General features: G+C 46.0%; 1 protein-coding gene across 2 annotated transcripts in view; it reads left to right on the top strand.

Annotated features, from left to right (window-relative positions):
- The first annotated feature begins 690 nt into the window (after positions 1-690).
- The window catches only part of Cul1 (cullin 1), an 83,737-nt gene continuing 72,283 nt past the window's right edge, over positions 691-12,144 (top strand). The window contains exon 1 of one of the 2 annotated variants that reach the window (XM_059257669.1): positions 691-862. The gene's annotated coding sequence lies outside the window, so the exon portion shown is untranslated. Of the gene's footprint in view, positions 863-1,251; positions 1,383-12,144 lie in introns of those variants that run through there. The other variant, XM_059257668.1, reaches the window with a different exon arrangement.

Raw genomic sequence — 12,144 nt, forward strand, 5'->3', positions numbered from 1 at the left:
GATGATGGGCTAACTGAAAATCTTTCCTCACTTGCTCAGGGAACTAGATGGCAGATCTGAATCCGGATTTAAAAACAACCGCCTCTAAGTAGGTGCGGGGTAAATCTACTTTCTCCAGCCTCTCAGCTGTGGCTATGGGGGGGGGGGGGGGTTTACCAAACTTACAATTAAATATCACAAACACAAGACGACGGCGGCGGCTGATTTCCAATGGGTGAGATTACTCAGGTGTAAAAACAATACTGTTTCATGCCATCCCAGGTTGGCATCGCAAACTCCAACTATACCCAACATTGAACCTTACGGAGATTAAGAGTGAAGAGGATCTAAGGAGGGAAGGAAGCCTGCTTAAGTTTGGAGAAAGTACTCAAGAGGGAGGTACACACAGACACGTGGTATGTGGGCAAGCCGGCGCTTTCGGCAGGGGGATCCCCAAGGAAGGCCTGCAGGTAGGAAGGGGGGCGGAGAGGCACGCTCCCCTGGAGCCTGCGCTGATTTGGGGGCCGCCGGCCGGCCCATGTGCCTGTCTCCTCCGGCGGTCGGGGGTATCGCCTCTGGTTCCACTCCAGGGCCGGAGACACCCGGCTCCGGGGGTGCTGCGGTCCATGTCAGCTCCGGGGCTGTGCGCGCAGGAGCCGGGCAGGGGAGATCGCAGCCCCTCTCGCACGGCTGCTTCCGGAAGTTTCTTCAGAGGCCAGAGCCCCCAACCTCAGCTCAGCCCCCACGAGAAGTCCGAAGTGGCGGGAAGCCGGGACTTGAGAGGCCGCCCCGACGCGAGGGCGGCGGGAAAACCTGGCGGAGGATCCGGCGCGTCCGGCGGTGCCCGGCTCGGCGTTCGGGAAGCAGGGGCCATGGTTTGCAGGTAGAAATGCCCGCGCCAAGCGGGGGCCTCGCCACGGAGGGTCGGCCGGGGCCTGCGGGAGGGCGGTCTCGGTGCCCCTCCCGCGCCGCCGCCGCCGCCGGCCGGGCCATGGCGGCGACGGTTTCTCGGCTCCCCCGCCCCGGACGCCGATGGCGGTGCGTTCCGGCCCTCCCTCCCCCACAGCTTCGCCCCGCGGTCGCCAGAGCCGGTGAAGCCGGGAGGGCGGGGAGCGGCGGAGGGACGGCGAGAGGGCGGAGGTTGCGTGGTGCAGGCGGCAGCGGCGGCGGCGGCGGCGGCGGCGGCGGCGGCGGCGGCGGGAGGAGGAGGAGGAGGAGGAGGAGGAGGAGGAGGAGGAGGAGGGCCGGCAGGCGGGCAGGGGAGGAGGAGGAGGAGCGGGCGCCGTGTCGCACGCAGCTCCAGGCGGGGCAGCCCGGGCGCTGAGGGACGCGGCCAGACCTCGGCGGGCCCCGCGAGCACTACACGCCGTCGCCCGAGCGTCGGGGGGCGCCCGGAGATGCGGGTGAGTAGCGGCTCGGGCCGCGGCGGCGGGAGGCAGCGCAGGCCCCGGCCGAGCCTCGGTGTCGCAGTGACTCGGGCCGCGGCGGCCGAGCCCGGGCTGCCGGCGAGGCCTGAGGCGCCGCGCCGCGGCCAGGCGGAATGGCGGCCGGGCCGGGGAAGTCGTGGGCGTAGGACGCCGAGGGCGGAGCGGAGCCGGCAGGCCCGGCCTGAGTCACCCGGCCTCCTGAGCTTGGCCTGGGCCGGGATTCGCGGGGCCAGGCCCCGGCTACGCACTGGGAAAAAGCCGGACTCACCGCGGCCTGTGGCGCCGGCCTCCGCACCTCGCGCCGCCCCTCCCTTCCCCTCGGCCCTGCGGGTTCCGCTCGGCCAGGGCGGCTCGGAGCCGAGGGACTCGTGCTCTCGGGAACCCGGGGCTCGCATTGTTGCGACGGTGCGGGACATGGTTATTGGGTAACAGTGGTGCCCGGGGCTCCGTTCTCTCCGGGAGTGTGGCCGGGCGGGCGCGCAGAGATGCGCTGTGCTTTTCCAAACGCACGGAGCCCCGGGGCGTCCGCCAGCGCTCACGAGTCGGGCTGGGCCCAGCGCGGCGGCCTCGGCGCGCCCCCGGGCCCGGCGGGAGCGCGCGCTCTGACCCCCAAAGGTAACCGGGCGCCGGGCCAGGCGGACCGAGTCGGTGGCCCGGGGCTCGCGCTCCTCTTAGTCTTAAATCCCGCGTGGCCCTGAAAGCCCCCTCTTCCTGTCACCTGTGCACCGTGACACACTGGAGCTCATTAAGAAAGCAAGGAACGCACGCACGCGCGCACGCACACTCATTCCTTGAGCCTGATCTCCAAAGTTAAGGGAGCCGGGTCTGCCAAAAAGAAGATTCCCCTCTCCGACGAGGGCACTGTTGGTGCTTGTAGTTAGTTCGCAGTCGTTGGGGGTTTGTGGCAAGGCCACACGTACTGAAATACAGTCAAGTTGTTCCAAGTGTGTTTTGTTGCTCTCTGTGTACTTGCTCTTTGCTGGAGTAGCATTAAAACAGCCAAAAGCTGGAGTGTGGATCACCGATTTAGAAAGGCACTTACTGGGGTGACAGAAGAGGAACTAAGTTCCTTTTTACTTTAAGCTTCTAGGGCCTAAACCTGACACACTGAAGAAGCCAGTGCAGTTTAAGATAATAAGGATATGAGGTTTTTCTTTGTTTGACAAGGTTTCAGGATGTTAGATTTTATTTTTACTTAACGCGTGTATTTGTTGCTTCCCATAGTAAGTTGAAACAGTTATATCTCATTTTAAATTCTGACTATGCAAGACTGACTTGTTTTATCTTCTATTATGCCCATTTTTGGAGGTTATAGGGGAGCACTTACTAAGCCTGGGAGGAAAGGCTGAAGTGCTTTTTATAAAAGCCTCCCCCCCCCCCCCCCCCCCGCCGCCATTGGCATCATATTTAAAAAACTAAAAAAGCCAAACAACTTTAGATATGTGTCATTAGTTTGTAAAATATATCTTTTCTGAGCCTTATGGTCAGGCCCTGGTAGGTGTGGCCCGAATTCCTAATATGCCACTTACCTCTGAGGGCTGAGCTGATTTGGCCAGGTGTTTTTAGACACTACATAGACTCTGTTGTTCTAGGAACTCCACCTTCTGCTCTAATTAATTCTGTCAGTGCAAGCTTAGTTCCCATACATTTTGACTATGAAATCATTGAAGACAGAATAAGTCCTTTATTTTGTACCCCTCAAATAACATAGAACATGATCTTGGTGGTTTCTTGAATGAATTTTTTGGACTAACTAAATTAACCCAAGGGTTTTACTACTCTCCCTAATTTTGGCTGCAGAAAACAGTCATGGCTGCTGTTGAGCTGGTTAAGAGTGCAAACTTTATTACTGTGTTGCATGCTTCTCTAGAGTGAAATTTGTCGTCTTAATCTTGTGTCTCCCCATAACTAGTTACTATGTCCTATGGGGGAAAACGTTGAGGGTTTCTTTAGTTGTGGAAATCCAAACAGTATGAAATAAGTAATTCTAGTTTAAGGGGTCAGTATTTAGACTTTCTGTGTTATTTATTTATTTAAGCAAAATTCTTTTACCCCTTTGCCTTTGAAGTAAAGCAGGTTAGTATTTAAGACTGTTTCCTGCTGGGACGATAGGCCAGCCCAGAAGTGTCTGTGGGAAAGTAAGCATGTGGAGAATGAAGTTCAAGTGAGCACACTTGAAGTCCAGCAGCAGTTGCTTGGCAGCCTTCAGATTTAATTTGATAGGGCCCCAAAAGTTATGAATTCCTTACAGTTTGAGCCCTCCGTAAGTCCCAAAGCATATTCTTTCTACCCTTAGCAATGAAATCATAGGATAGTCTTTGAGGATCAGTGGTTTTATTTTGAAATTATCTTTTAGATATGCCTGGAGAAAAAGCTGTTAACCATCTATTTTAAGGGACAGCTCCAAATACATTTTTTTATATGTTTAAGCACACACTCTTGCATGTGCATGCACCACAGCACACATGTGGAAGCCAGAAGGCAAACTTCGGTAGTCTAGTCTCTATTTTGTGGGTCCCAGGGACCAAACTCAATTCTGTAGTCTTGGCAGCAAGATCCTAAGGTGGTGTTTTTTTTTTGTTGTTTTTTTGGGTTTTGTTTTGTTTTGAGACAGGGTTTCTCTGTGTAGCTTTGGAACCTGTCCTGGAACTTGCTCTGTAGACCTGGGTGGCTGGCCTTGAACTCACAGAGATCCGCCTGCCTCTGCCTCCCGAGTGCTGGGATTAAAGGCATGCGCCACCACCGCCCGGCCCTAAGGTGGTTTTTAAGTGATATCATCTAAGTTTTCTTTAAGCCCTTAAAGTATATGGATAACTTGGGAATATCTTAACTTTTGAACACAAGCAATGGACGCTGGAGAAGTACCTTATAGAACATAACATACCATTCATGTTTGACCACCAGAGTTACAAAAAGCCCAAGTTTGATAGTTTTTAATGTTTCCCTTGGGACGCCTGGACAGAGATATTCTGCTCTCCGGCTTCTCCTCATGCCTCAGCTTGATTGCACTTGTGTTGTGTTCTGGGTGAACTTCATGTCTGTCTTTCCTTCTTACCACTTGTCAGCTCATGCATCTCCATCTCAGGAAAGCTGGCCCTGCCATCCTGTCTAGGAGCTTTCCCTGGGTCCTCATGATATCCTGTCTATGGTACCATCTCAGTGCTTAACCTTCTGATGACACTTGGTGGTTTCTTCCACTAAACTGACCTTTACCCAGGGACAGGTGGAACAAATCTGACCCTAGCACCTAGCACAATGCTCAGGTCAACATTCATGTACGTCCTTCCATTTCAAATCTTTGCAGAGCCCTGCAAAGTGTAAGTACTGATGTTTAGCCCTCCTTGTAGAAAATAGAAGGGTCCTGGACTGACTTCGTGTAGTTTCCATCAAGGCTAAGAAGGTGTAAAGCCCCAGGTGGGAGGTGAGAGCAAGATGGTGATCCCAGATCTAAACTTTTAACCAAAGGTTCACCCTGAAAGTCTTATTTCTATGAAAGTAGAGGAAGATTAGGAGAGATTAAAGTGATAGCGCCTTTAAAGATTGCTGTCTGATCATTACAACAGAATGCATCATACACAACTGGTTGGCTCCCAAGAATGACTTTATTCTTCCTGATCCTTCAGAAAACACTGGAGAGTACTTAGGCACTGATGGTGTAGACAGGAATAGTTGTGGAACTTAGGGGCTATTGTTAAATTGGGTGTAATGTCATGACTCATTAGCCTTGCAGAAATTCTTAAAACCAGTTAATAAGCTAATTTTTTAGAGGCCTGTGTCAGAAAATACTTTAGAAAACAAGCTGCCAATTTGAGTCTGTATAAAGTGTGCACTGGTATAAGTAATTAAAGTTGTAAAATGGTAGTGATTTTAGGTGGACTTGTGTGCTTTTGAAATATTTTTTAGAAAAATAATAACCAAAAAACAATTTCAAGCCTCAGGGTGGAGAAACTTAAGCATAATTAAAAAATACAGACTTTAAAGAAGATTCTCCAATTACTTCAAAATTATAAAACTTCCTCAAAAATCTTATAGACAGAATTAAAGGCAAATGACAAACTAAGAAAGTGTTTTTGCAAACAGATATATTTTTTAGACTATCAAAGAAGGCTTATAAACTAACGGAAGAGAAAAATTTCTTCACATGGAAAAAATCGCAATGGGCAAATAGAGTGGGAAACGTGGGAGAACCTCAGCATCACTAGCCATCTTCCTAGAGGGGGATCTGTGATGTTCTTAATAAGCCGCTTCTGTTGAGAAGCTAGAGAAGTGTGCCTACAAAGAATATAAGTGAGTATCATTTTAAAAGGTTTTTTCATGTATGGGTGTTTACATACATATGTGTGTATGTACTATATGTGTGACTAGTGCCCAGAGAGGCTAGAAGAGAAAATTAGATCTCCTGGAACTGGAGTTACAAGCCACCATGTTGGTGTTCAGACCTGAACCTGAGTCCTCAGGAATTGCTCTTAACTGCTGAGCCATCTCTTCAGCCCCAACTAAATATAATTTTTCAAGAGCAAACTGTGTAACAAAAAATTTGAAGATTACGTATAATTTGAAATAGGTAGCCTGATTTTAAGGTTTTTGTTGACAATATAAAAAGTGATAATAAATTAATGACCTCCCCCATGTGATTTAATGCCTTCTCCCCCTGAGAAAGGGTTTCTCCATGTAGCTTTTGGCTGTATTGGAACTCACTCTGTAGACCAGACTGGCCTTGAACTCACAGAGATCTGTTTGTCTGCCTCTGCTTCACAAGTGCTCGGATTAAAGGAGTGTACCACCACCGCCTGATTTACTGCCTTCTTATTGGACACTCATTTACAGTTTGGGATTATTGTTTAGATAGGTCTTTGCATTTCTGTAATACTGTATTGAGTATTAAAGTGCAAAAATACTAACAATTAGTATGTATACAGAATTTGGTGTGTGAGTGTATTCATTTTTGGAAGATAACTACATGCTAGTGATTATCTTTAAGAAGTGGTTCATTTTAGTTTTATATTTTTTGCCAATTTTTTATAGTGCACATGTATTTATAAATGGACAACTGAAAATACAATATAGCGAATTGGTTCTTTGGGAGCTTTGGGAGAAAGTGCTGGGGATGGAACCCAGGGGAGTCTAAACTCTTTGTATGCTAGGCAAGCCCTCCCCACTGAGCTCCATTCCCAGCACGAGATAATTTTCAAAAGCATTAAATCCTAAGAAAATAGTGATAGAAGAATGACTGCTTCTTCAGTACAGAAATGGCTTGGTATTTGATTGACCTGCCCCTCCTTTTCATGTGTTAATGAGTAGGGCTAAATGTCTGACTTGGTAGCCTGATTCTTTGGTCAGGTTCTCTGTCTTCTGTTTTCATTCATTCCCCTGTCTCATCCCTCACATACTTCAGATCCCTTCCATTAACTGTCTTAACCTCATGAAGCTCACTTTTTTTTGATGTTTTATTATTTAAAATAACCTTCATAGTGGAGGTTTCCTTTCTTTTCCTTTAAAAAAATGTGTGTGTGTGTGTGTGTGTGTGTGTGTGTGTGTGTGTACACAAGTATGTACACAGGCATGCTACCGCACAGTTGTGGAAGTCAGAGGACAAACTTGTAACACTCAGTTTTCTTCTTCTACCATGTGGGTTCTTGCGATAAAACTCAGATCACCAGGCCTGGGGGCAGGTGCCTTTCCCTGCTGAGCCATCTGGGCAGCTAGCTGAGTTTTTACTTTCCTTGGTGATAACTGAACATCCCATCCTTTTTTTCTTAGTTCATAACTCCTAATAATAGGAGATACATTTTAAGTTGAATGTTGAAGCTATAATACCTTCTTGTATAGTAATAAAACTTACTAAAAATTAGGAAAAATTAATTACTTGAAACAGTTTATGCTTTGGAAAACTCAAAGTTCTGGTTTTAATGAGTTATCTAGGTAAGATAACTCTAAATTAGAAATACAGTGGGAATTAGAGAAGATAGGTACACAGAAATGTGCATAAAATGCACAGCAACTGTCACCAGATATCAAGGGGGAAATGCCTTTACTACATAGAATACACTAATTATATACACACTAAAATAGTTCTCTGTGCCTGGTAGACATCTTAAACTCCCGACTCGGAGAAAAGGTGAGAGAGCTTAGACCTTTCTTCCTGGGTGTTGGGAAGAGGCCTGCTCTGGTCAGACTAGAAGGAATGGTTTGGAATCCTGCATGGAGCAAACTCCTAAGTCCTGAATGGAATCCTAGGAATGGGTGCAGATGCCAGGCTTACCTTTGGGAAGTGTAACGCTGGTTTAGGAGAGAGACCGAAGAGAGTACAGGGTAATGACTTGCCCATCTCCAAGATTAAAAGTCTTTAAACGCCTTACTTACAGGTTAATGTTACAGGAACACTGGTGTTCAGCACTAGGTTTGTGCCAAAGACTTGCTGAATATGTACTTTTTTTTTACTTACTGGCTGCTGTTTCTCAGCTTTCTCCTTCTTGCATTGTCTTACATTGGAAGAAATCCATCTTTGCTGTCCTGGTTGAAACTGGACTTTGACACATGTCATAGAAATGGATAATGCTGGTTGTCAGATAGTCTACTGAAATTCAACTTGAGTGCTTCTTATTTGGTACAGTGATGAAAGATCACCTCAGAAAATTATGTAGAGAGAGGAAGGTCGCTACTACTAGGGGACTCAAGAGATACAGAAAGAAGAGAAAGTATAGGGATGTTGAAGACTCATATAGCTCATGGAGCAATTTTGCCTGTTTGTTAGCTCTTCAGTGGTAGCTTGGTACATGTTTTGGGTATAATTGACTTTGCTATTTGCACTCTTTGAGAAGGATTAGGAGGTATGGCTTTGTTGGAGTAGGTGTGGCCTTGGAGGAAGTGTGTTGCTACTGGGGGTTGGACTTTGAAGTTTTAAAAGCCCACACCAGGACCAGGCATGCATGCTTGCTCGCTCTCTCCCTCTCCCTCTTCCTCTCCCCCCTTTCCCCCTCCCTCCCCCTCTTTCTCTCCCTCCCTCTCTCCCTCTCTCCTTCCTTTCCCCCCTCCCTCCCTCTCTCCCCCTCTCTCTGTCTCTGCCTCTCCCTCCCTCCCCCACCTCTCTGCTTGTGGATCAGGATGGAACTCTCAGTTACTTCTCCAGCATCATTCTTACCTGCCACCATGCTCCCTGCCATAATGATAAATGGACTAAGCCTCTGAAACTGTAAGCAAGCCCCCAATTAAATGATCTCTTGTGTAAGAGTGGCCTTGGTCATGGTGTCTCTTCACAGCAATATGACAGTGACTGAGACAGGATATGTGTACTGTGTATATGCCTGGTGTTAGAGGAGGCCAGCAGAAGGTGTTCCCTGGAGCTGGAGTTAACGTCTACTCCATGTGGGCGCTGGGGACCAAGCTTGAGTCCTGCAAGATCAACAAGTGCTCTTAACTGCTGAGCCGTCTCTCCAGCCCCCTTTGTTTTGTTTTTAATGTATTAGATCACTTTGGATTAGATTCCAAAGTTTTGATTTGTTTGTTTTGATTTTATAATGAATAGACTCATTCTACCTGTTAACTGCTTTTTCAGAATTAAAAAAAAAATCTTGTGTATGTATGTGTCTGCATGCACAAGGGCATAGCGTACACGAAAAGGTTAGAGGACAACTTTGAGAAGTTGGTTTTCTCTTTCCACCATGTGGACTTGAAGATCTAAATCAGATCATTAGGCAAGTACCTTCATCTGATGAGACATCTCACCAATCCCTCATAATAAAATTTTAGTGCTGCTAAAACTATGGGAGGAAATCTGGATTTTGTAATTTCAGTGTTCTTTATTTTTTGTTTAAGTATATTTTCACCTGGAAACATGAATAATGGTTTTCAAAATAAGCTACTTGAAGATAAGCTTGAAAGCCTTTCTTGAGCAATACCCAAACAAGTGAAGCAAGTTCCATGACAGCAAAATTACTGACTCCATGGTAGTTTTGTTATTAAGTGTACTGGGGCCTTGGGTATGGTGAGCAAATGACTACTGAGCTATAATTTATCTCCAGCCCTTTTGGATTTTTTTCCCCCATTTTGACAAGGTTTCTAGAAGTTGTCTGGGTTGACCTTGAACTCTCTCTGCAGCTTAGGTTGGCCTTGGATTTGGGGAAGCTTCCCTGGCCTCTTTAGTAGCTGGGATTGTAGGTCTGTGTCATTAGTTCCAGTCATCAGTGTTGTTTTATTTTTGAGGCTCCCTACACTAAACAAGTGTAGCAGTAAGGACAATGTGTCACTCTGTGCAACACCAGTTACAACTGGTGTAAGGATAGACGTCATGAACACCTTCCATGTGGAAGGTGTGCTTTATGCTTATTTAAAATACAGACAGCACAGTTCTTTAGTTTGGTTTTTGGTACTGGAGAGTGAATCTAGGGCCAGACTCAATTATTGCAGATGAGCTGCTAGTGTGTCTCTTCTGCCCCTCAACACTCCTTGCAACTTCTGGAGAGCCTAAGGTGGGAGGGTCATTGGAGCCCAGGAGGGTAGGTCAGCCTGGGTCTAGTTATAAAGACAAAACCCTAGTTAACACTCACGTATTTTGACAGATAAAAGCAAGTCATGCAAGCTGTGAAGAAGATTTTGTAATTGAAAAGAAAGCCACACATCTTGATCGCGAGCAGGCAGTTCAAGAAAAATCTCCCTCATGTACAAAATGTTGGAGGCTTATCTATTTGGAAAGCATCTTCTAAGGGGAAGTTGGTATTGCAGAATGTGAGAGATTGTCTCAAAGACAAACAAAACCTAAAGCAGGTGGATGCCATCTGGGGGTTTAAGGTTGCCCTCTAGCATGCACACACACATACATGCACGCATACACATACACATACACATACACACAGATGGGATGTCTTTTTGTAAATGTAGCACGATCACATACCTAGAATGGGTGACAGCAGGAGGTGACATCGAACTTACTCTGAACTCTTGGGTGTTTCCAGGATTACTATCCATGTCTGAGAATCTCACGAGAATGGGGAGTGCACTTAACCCCTCATTTCTTTGTTTGGGGTCAGTACAATAGTAAATTGTCTTCAAATCAAACAATGTAAAACTCCAAGTTGGGTCTGGTGTGAAGATCTAATACTTGGCCTACTTAGCAGGCCAACGTGGGAAGATCAGCCCAGCAATCTAGTGACCTGCCCCAAAGTGAAAAGTATTACGGATATAGCCATGTGATAGAGTGCTTGTCTAGTGTTCATGTCCACCTCCTCACCCCCCAAATACAAATAAGCATTGAAATAAAAGAAGTATTCTTTTCAGCTAATTTGTAGTGGAATAGGAGGAAGTATGCTTGAATGTTGGCTTAACTAAGGAGAGCCGGATGAGTTTTCAACTCAGGGTTAGATGACTTATTTTAGCAGAATACCAGGAGAGGGAGGCTGCTGTTGTTTTGTCTTTAATTGAAAACCCTGATAAGGTGATGAATAGCTGCATGTTCTCATGATGTATCTCTTTCAGATTCTTCTTGTTGAGCAGGTAGTTTTTCAGGCCTTAGTACTCACTGGCCACATGACCAAGTGGTCACTGTGCGCATGAAACAGTTGAAATTGACCGAGTAGGACTGTGGAGACTATGAGTTGAAGTAGAGTTCATTGCCTCAGTCATGGCATACTAATCTTAGCCAAAGCAGTTCTCATGCACAAGCCTTGGAAAGGGAAAGGAACAAGGGACCGTGATCATACACCTGCTGGAAACATTTTGGTATGAATTTGAGGGCACTACTGGCTTGATGTCATCATATTAGAGGTATTGTGAAATTGACGGGCAGCATTTATTTACTTCATTTGGACTGGAAAACTAGTACTGTCCCCTTACAGACAATGAAAGACTCAGCAGTGAAGAGATCTGCTAGTGAGTTGTTGGGTGAGGATTTCAAGTACCATAAACACTTCTGTGTTTGCCTCAAAATACTCTTGTAGTATTTCTATAGTTCAGCAGGCATCTAAAATGCTTAAAATCAGAAACTTTTTGAGGACTAGTTCAATGTGCCAAATTCCACACTGAATTTCGTGTGAATTGTCACTGTCAAAACACTGGCACACTGATAATGCTATATGAAATTACCTTCATTTTAGCCTATGTTTTGTAAAGTGTGTGCAGAACATAGATAAGTTGGTGTTAGATTTGAATCCCACATCCAAGATATCTTATATGTGCCAATGACATTGCAAAGTCTGAGAGAAAAAAAAAAAAAAGACACTTCTGGTTCTGAGCATTTGGATAAGGAATCCTCAACCTGTAATCCATACCTTGTTAGGTCCTATAAGGTCTGTTTATTTCCTATGTTATTCTTTAAAAAATAGTCCCAGTTGCTATTTACTAAATCGATTTCCTGACCTATATAGTAATAATGGATTATAGCTCTCAATTTGAACATGTATGCTATAGGTGGATGATCATAATAAAATATAATTCCATTTCTCCTTATATTAAAGGAAAATGCTTAGCAATAAAATACATAACATTTCTGGTCTATATCATTGGAATGTAGATGTAATTCTAAACAGTCTTATTAAATAAGAAACAGAGCCAAATGCAGAGGTAAAGCCCAGAGGTCAGAGAGCAGTAGCCAAGAGCTGAGACCACCTTCTTACCACCCACTGCCGCTGCCGTCCCCTGAGAAAGAGACCTACTGCCGGTGTGTCTGTATTTTTATTGCCCTTCTGTTCTGCCTTCTCATTGGCTCTAAACCCAACCACATGGCTTCTTTGTCACTGCCTGTCTA

Source organism: Peromyscus eremicus, chromosome 3 (assembly GCF_949786415.1).
Source record: "Peromyscus eremicus chromosome 3, PerEre_H2_v1, whole genome shotgun sequence".
Taxonomy (NCBI): Eukaryota; Metazoa; Chordata; class Mammalia; order Rodentia; family Cricetidae; genus Peromyscus; species Peromyscus eremicus.